Source organism: Papilio machaon, chromosome 5 (assembly GCF_912999745.1).
Source record: "Papilio machaon chromosome 5, ilPapMach1.1, whole genome shotgun sequence".
Classification (NCBI taxonomy): Eukaryota; Metazoa; Arthropoda; class Insecta; order Lepidoptera; family Papilionidae; genus Papilio; species Papilio machaon.
In genome coordinates this window covers 1,202,382-1,209,107 of record NC_059990.1, presented here as the reverse complement: position 1 = coordinate 1,209,107, position 6,726 = coordinate 1,202,382, and positions in this window count along the sequence as shown.

Below are 6,726 nucleotides of genomic sequence, written 5' to 3'. Positions count from 1 at the left end.
ATAGATTTTAAATAGACTGAACTTAATTTGGCCAAAAATAACTAGAAGTTATTGAAATGAAAGCAATTTAAAATTACCTTTTTACCTTAAAAGTCAAACCTTCACTGCCTTAACTATAAGTATAATAATAATGTAACGATTAGGTAGATAAAATCCTTGTTTAGTTTATTTTGTGTTAAGTTTAAGAACAATTCTATTCGAATTTGAAAAAAGCAAGTTACCAATAATTGTGACAAACGCTTTATATCTTTTAATATATTTTAGGTGCGAATATTTTGTATATATTTTTGTATAACAGCAAATAAACTAATTTATAATGAGCAATTTTGTTTTATTGAATTAGGCTTTGTACGAAATAGGAGGCTTTAACTGAAGTTCTTGTTTCTTTTTTTTGACCTATTGACTGTCAATAAGTCAAGAAGATACGGTGCTTAGGATCAAAACTGTTTCATCGCCATATCTTTTAAATTCATATCTTAATGAATGACTGACTGAATACAACCAAGCAGACAACTTCTTGTTAAATGTTAGAACTTCAGAGAACTCAATGAATGCAAAAAAGTGGAATTAGAAAGGAAACAACACACTCACCAAGTCTATCAGACTTCAAAGGTATCTATTGAAGACGCTATAAGCCGTATCATTATTCTGCAGATGCTGATATAATGTAGGTGTGTCAGCTTTGTATCTCTTCTGATCATTGTTGGTTTTCATTTAATACAGATTGAAAAATTGCTATTATTTTTATAAAGGCAATTGTTTTTAAGAAAAAGTCAGTGACTAATATTAGCTACTCTCACTAATATTATAAATGCGAATGTTTGGATGGATGGATGGATGGATGTTTGAAGGTATCTCTGGAACCGCTCGACGGATCTTGATAAAGTTTGGCACAGATATAGAACATAGTCTCGAAGAACACATAGACTAATTATTACGTGTTTTTTTTTTAATCCGCGCGGACGTAGTCGCGGGGACAGCTAGTTAATACATATGTTTTGAAAAATCAGAGACGATAATATTGTCAAAAAGACAAAGATTTTTTTTTAGTATGTGACGATAAATCATCAGGCGCCTACAAAGATTGTAATTTCTAATCGTTTTTTAAATTTTTCAATACAAATTATTATATAACCTGAAGTGGTAGTAGTAGCTTTGATCCAGTTTAGATAAAATCTTTACATATATGTATACGAGTATACCGGTTAAATGACATGCCTTTAGTTATTTAACGTATCGAATTATAAATAGTAATTTTTCATTATTATTCCTGCTTTGATTCTAACAAGTTTTTTGTCAAACGACCTTGGTTATGCGACAATATCAACTTAAGATTGAAAAACACTTTTTTGTAGTCCTTACTGGTCTATTTGTCCAATAATTTTTATTAATAGACTGTGTCCGATATAATTTAGTTTGACTTTGCCAATATTGTGACTGTTTTTATGAAGTGAGCAAAATAAAACATTGATTAAGCTATTAAAATTTACAACAAGAAATTTCGATTTTGTATGAATTAGTAGTTATTTAAAAGAATTTTGACATAGAATTATAGATTGAAAAAAACCGTTTTTCAACGATAGTCATCGATGTCCTTGCGTCTGCTTTTATTACATTTTAAACTTTTTTCATTTACATAACTCGATTTTAAAACAAGAATAAATACATCATTTTGTATTGAGAATAAATAAAGTTGCATTTATACCTAGAATCAGTTTAACTGATAGTTAAAGAAATTAGTTGAAAGAAACTTAAGAATTTTAAATATAAATTAGTGATATTTTATTAAGTGGTTTGAATTGTCAATTTTCTTCGTGTTTTTAAATACTAGTAAGTGAATTCTAGATGTATAAGTTTTTTGTGCCCGCCACTTCGCAGGCGCGGAAATATAACAAACCTTAATTAGTAGCTTATGTGTTCTTCCAGGCTATGTTCTACATCTATACATCGAGAGTCATGTAGCCTTTCTGGAGATACCTTCTAACAAACATCTATCCAAACATTCGCATTTATTACATTAGTAAGGTTGAGAAATAAAAACCACAATCAATTCATAAGAATGACAATGCAAGTGAGATTTGCTCTGAGTACTTTATAAAAGTAGTAAATCAAGCTACAAAATGTCACGACATGAAGCTTGTACTTGCACTGAATCATTTTTATCTCACCCTATCATTATACTGTAGCATTACAAAAGGCGGAAGTCAAAGTAATAATTGTCAAGCTTCTAGTGATTAACTATGTTCTTATTTTGTAATGGACCTACTTTAATCCCAATTTGTTTTTTTTTATATATCTCTATTTACATGGGTGTCGGAGGCCTAAAAGGGTTAACAGGGTTATGTGAATAAAAAAAAAACGTAATAAGTAACCTATGTGTTCTTCCAAACTATGATCTACATCTATGCCAAATTTCATCGAGATCCGTTGAGCCGTTCTGGAGATACATTCAAACAAACATCCATCCATCCATCCATCCATTCCAACATTCGTATTTATGATATTAGTTAGATTAGTAAGTTGTAATTCGGACGTCTAGCGCTATAGGCAGTCGCCCAACTGCACCTTATCCTAACGCCGGCACTGAGAACACAAGTGTTAAGCATTAAACTTTATAGGTACTTTAGGTCGAAATAACAATTTGCATTTATGAGCCATTGTAAATAAGTTAAATACTACTTTTAAGTTTTAATAATTAAACGATTATTTTTAGAAGCTGTGTAATTTTTTTTTGAATAATTAAACAAGGACTTACATAAAGGAAACTTTAATTTTGTAAAACATAACCACTCGATAATTAAAGTTCTTAATCCGCCATTAATAATTTATCATTCAGTATTTGTCATTTATTGCAATTAACAATTATATACACATAATTTTGCAAATGAGACCACAAAAGTTACGAACCTATTGACTTTTTTATAACAATCTCAACTATTTTCTCGGTATGTTATTAATGTTTAGTTAATAGTCGAAGAATTACCCAAACATATCCGCATGTGAGGTCACGTACTTGATTTAATCATTTGAACGGATTCTAGCAATGATTAATATTATATTTTACTTGCTGTTGAACGCGACTTCGAAGAAAAAAAAATAGTCTAAGTTACTCCGGCACAGATCATCTACCTTCCAGTAAAAGTTCCGTCAAAATCGATCCAGCCGTTTCGGAGATTACCCAATACAAACGCAGATTTGCCGACAGACAGACAGGAAACGCGAAAATTAAAAAAATGGATTTTCGTTATAAGCGTAGCAAATATAAGTATTTCGCGAAAAAAAATTTTTTTTTTTCAACCGTGGATTTCAATTTCTTAGGCACTTGTACATTCAGCTGCATAAATGTATTCTTGGTCGGAAGCACGCGGACGGATATGTGCAAGTTTATGTCTGAAATCGATTGCGCATACAAGCTTCTGAATCTTTTTAAATGTAGACATTTTTGTAGCTGACTGTACACAAACAGAATATCATTCCTGTCGTTTTATTTGAAAAAAGTAATAATAACATGTTTTGTGCAAATGTTTCGTCAATGGAAACCCAATGTAAAATTAGTACGAATCGCCTTCGGTCGTGACAATCTTTAGTGTATTCTAATATCATCTGGGCTTTTCCTAGTATGATATTTTTTATTCTCTATTTATGGAATCGAACAGCTCGAGTTTATGTATTCATTTATATATTACCATTGTAAGTCGAACAAAAAAAACTACATAAGAAGTCTAATCGAGTTTTTATCAATTGAACAGACTCGCTCTTTCTAAGGATATGCCTAATTTTATATTTGTACTTTGATGAATTAATTATGAGGACTAGCGCAATACTGGTATATGTAAACAAATTTGAAGTGAAAGTATCAGAGCAAATCTGTTCAGACGTCCTTGAGTTGTAAAGACTCAAATGCCCTTTCACCAATTATTACATCGAATAATGAATAATTCTTGGAAGTAAAGAGTTGTTTACCCAAAATAAAAAATACTCTGATTATAGTGTAGTTTATATTTCTATAAATATTATCGCTTTACATGTATTTTAACCGATTATTTTAAAACATTTTATTGGTTTAATTCCGAATAACATACAAAATAATTTTCAACAAATTCTGTTAACGTATATGTCCCAGTTTATTTTGCGGTAGTGTACTCGTACACTTCATTAAAAAATAGACGTACACCTTGAAATTTGAATATTTTTAATCATACTATTTGTTTGTAACTGTTATAAAGTTTAGTTTAAATATTAAGTGTGACATGTGCATATGCAAAAGCTCGATTACCGATTCGTAGAACATAGATTATTAGCCATGCTTGTAGTCAAGTCAAATCATACAGGAAAAATAATCTAAATTAGTTACAGATTCAAAAAAGTACATTTGAAGGTTGTGTCTGACATTCTTTCAACAAATGCACCTGACCTTAAAGATTGTGACTTCTTATACTATCTTTATTTAATCTGGTATTTTCACTGTAGTAAGACCTGTTCAATTTTTTTTTATATCATAAGGTGGCAAATGAGCAAACGGCCACCTGGATTCGCCGCAGTAGCGAGGCGACCGTTGCCCATAGACATCCGCAAATGCAGATGCGTTGCCTACCTTTAATCAACGGAGAAGGGGACGCACAGAAAGGGGATATTTCTCTTTCCTATGCGTCCCCTCTTCCGCCAAATCCAATTTCTAGACTAAAATTAAGCCTCCGGTACCACACTCATCAGACGAAACGCGGAATTGCTTCCACTTTACGCCTGTCTTCTGAGTGGTCGTGGTATTGCACCGGTCGACCCGGCCAATTCGTGCACCCAACAAATATTGTTGTTGCGGGATCTACCACTGTAAAAACTCTTTGAGTTTGATAAAAATCTTTTTGTTGTGTCTGTTTTTTCAAGGAGAATAAGGGAGTAGATAATATTTTTCTGTGTGGCTGTTACGTTGGAACCGCACTACAATGTTACGTACTTATGTCACTCAGTTTCAGGAATTATTTATGCATCTTATGTTAAAATTAAAGAGTACCATATTCAAACATGGTCCTCTTTAATTTTATGCAAACGTCATAAATTCATCTACGTAGAAGTGATCGCGTCATTCAGATATACGCATTGAACTTTACAGATGAAACAAAAAAAGTTTGAATTGTATGTCATGAAAACCCAATCTTACGTCATGTATATTGTAAACAGGACCTGGATACATTGTATTAACTATGGACACTACTATAATTAGAACAAATTTTGTTAATCATAACACAAAGGAAGTTGAATCCCGGATAGGTTATTAGCCGACTTCAAAAAGAAGGAGGTTATCAATTCGACTGTATTTTTTTTAATTTATTCTTTGAAAGAACTACTGGCAGTTGACGTAGCTAAAAAAAAATATTTTTTAATATTTAAAAAAAAAAGAAAACTAGGTATTTGCTTGGTCTTGGATGAAAATGATGGGTTGCAAAATTGTGGGGACTGCGACATATTGATACATTTCTAGTTTGTCATCTAACTCTACTACTATTATGATTACTCGTTGTTAATCTTCATTAAATTCTATACAGTAAATTAAAAAAAATGATTTATTTTTGCTGTATTTTCACTACTGTTTAAATTTTTAGTAACTTTTAACGTAATTTAACTCGAGCAAGATGGACCGATGATCTGGTCAAGGTTGCGGGAATATTCTGGATGCGGGTTGCACAGGACCGATAATTGTGGCGATCTTTAGGGGAGGCCTATGCCCAGCAGTGGGCGTAACGAGGCTGAATGGATGGATGGATTGAAGAATGTACCAGTAAGCGGTTTAACAAAAAATCTGCAAGTTAAAATTTCGCAACAAATAATTAAAATGGGAAAGATTGAAATAAATATTAGTTGTGTTTTGCCAAAAGTAAATCGGGAGTACGGTATTCCCAATAGGACAAACTTATCAAACGATTATTGCTGAATCATTATCAATGTACCGAACTATTTATTGAGATACACTTATTAAAATTAGAATAAAGAAACAAGCTGCTAATCAGATGTTAACGGTACCTACTACAGTCTAGAACTATAGATTACAGTGCAGTATAAGAACGAAGAAAGAAATATAAAGAAAATAAGTCTAGTTAACGGATTATAATTTAAACACGTATGTGTAGAAGGTTGGCATTCATCGAATTCGGATTCCATTTCTAACCTAATCTAAATATCTTTGTAAATGATAAATATGAAAATAATCGTGCACATAATTCGTGGTCAGGTGAAATACAAATAGATCAGAATGACATAAAAATAATATAACATAAGCATTTTAAAATATACAACACGAATTAATATCGTGATTTTCACATATGAATTAGAATATTCAAAAAAGATCCAATTTCCGATAACGAACATTTTTTGTTTTAAATTTTGATAGTGTAGAACATTCTCGGTTTAGTTATGTATGTACATCTATAAATCATACATCGTTTAACAATACATTTTGTGGGATAATTTGAATTTTATCCAAGTTTTGGTAATGACGCCTTCATGTAGTATGAATATTAATAAGTTTAAGTAAATAAGAAAAATGTACGATTGGAGCTTATTTCATTTTTATGAGCTTTTTTAAACGGATTGGCTGTTTAAACTTGGACTATTCTTGATAGACTTTACTCCAAGTCCGTGCTCAGCTAAAATAGAGTATCTAAAACTGAAACATGCTGCAGGATATAATATAGTTTTTTGAATGTCCGATTAGACGCTCACTTGTCCTTA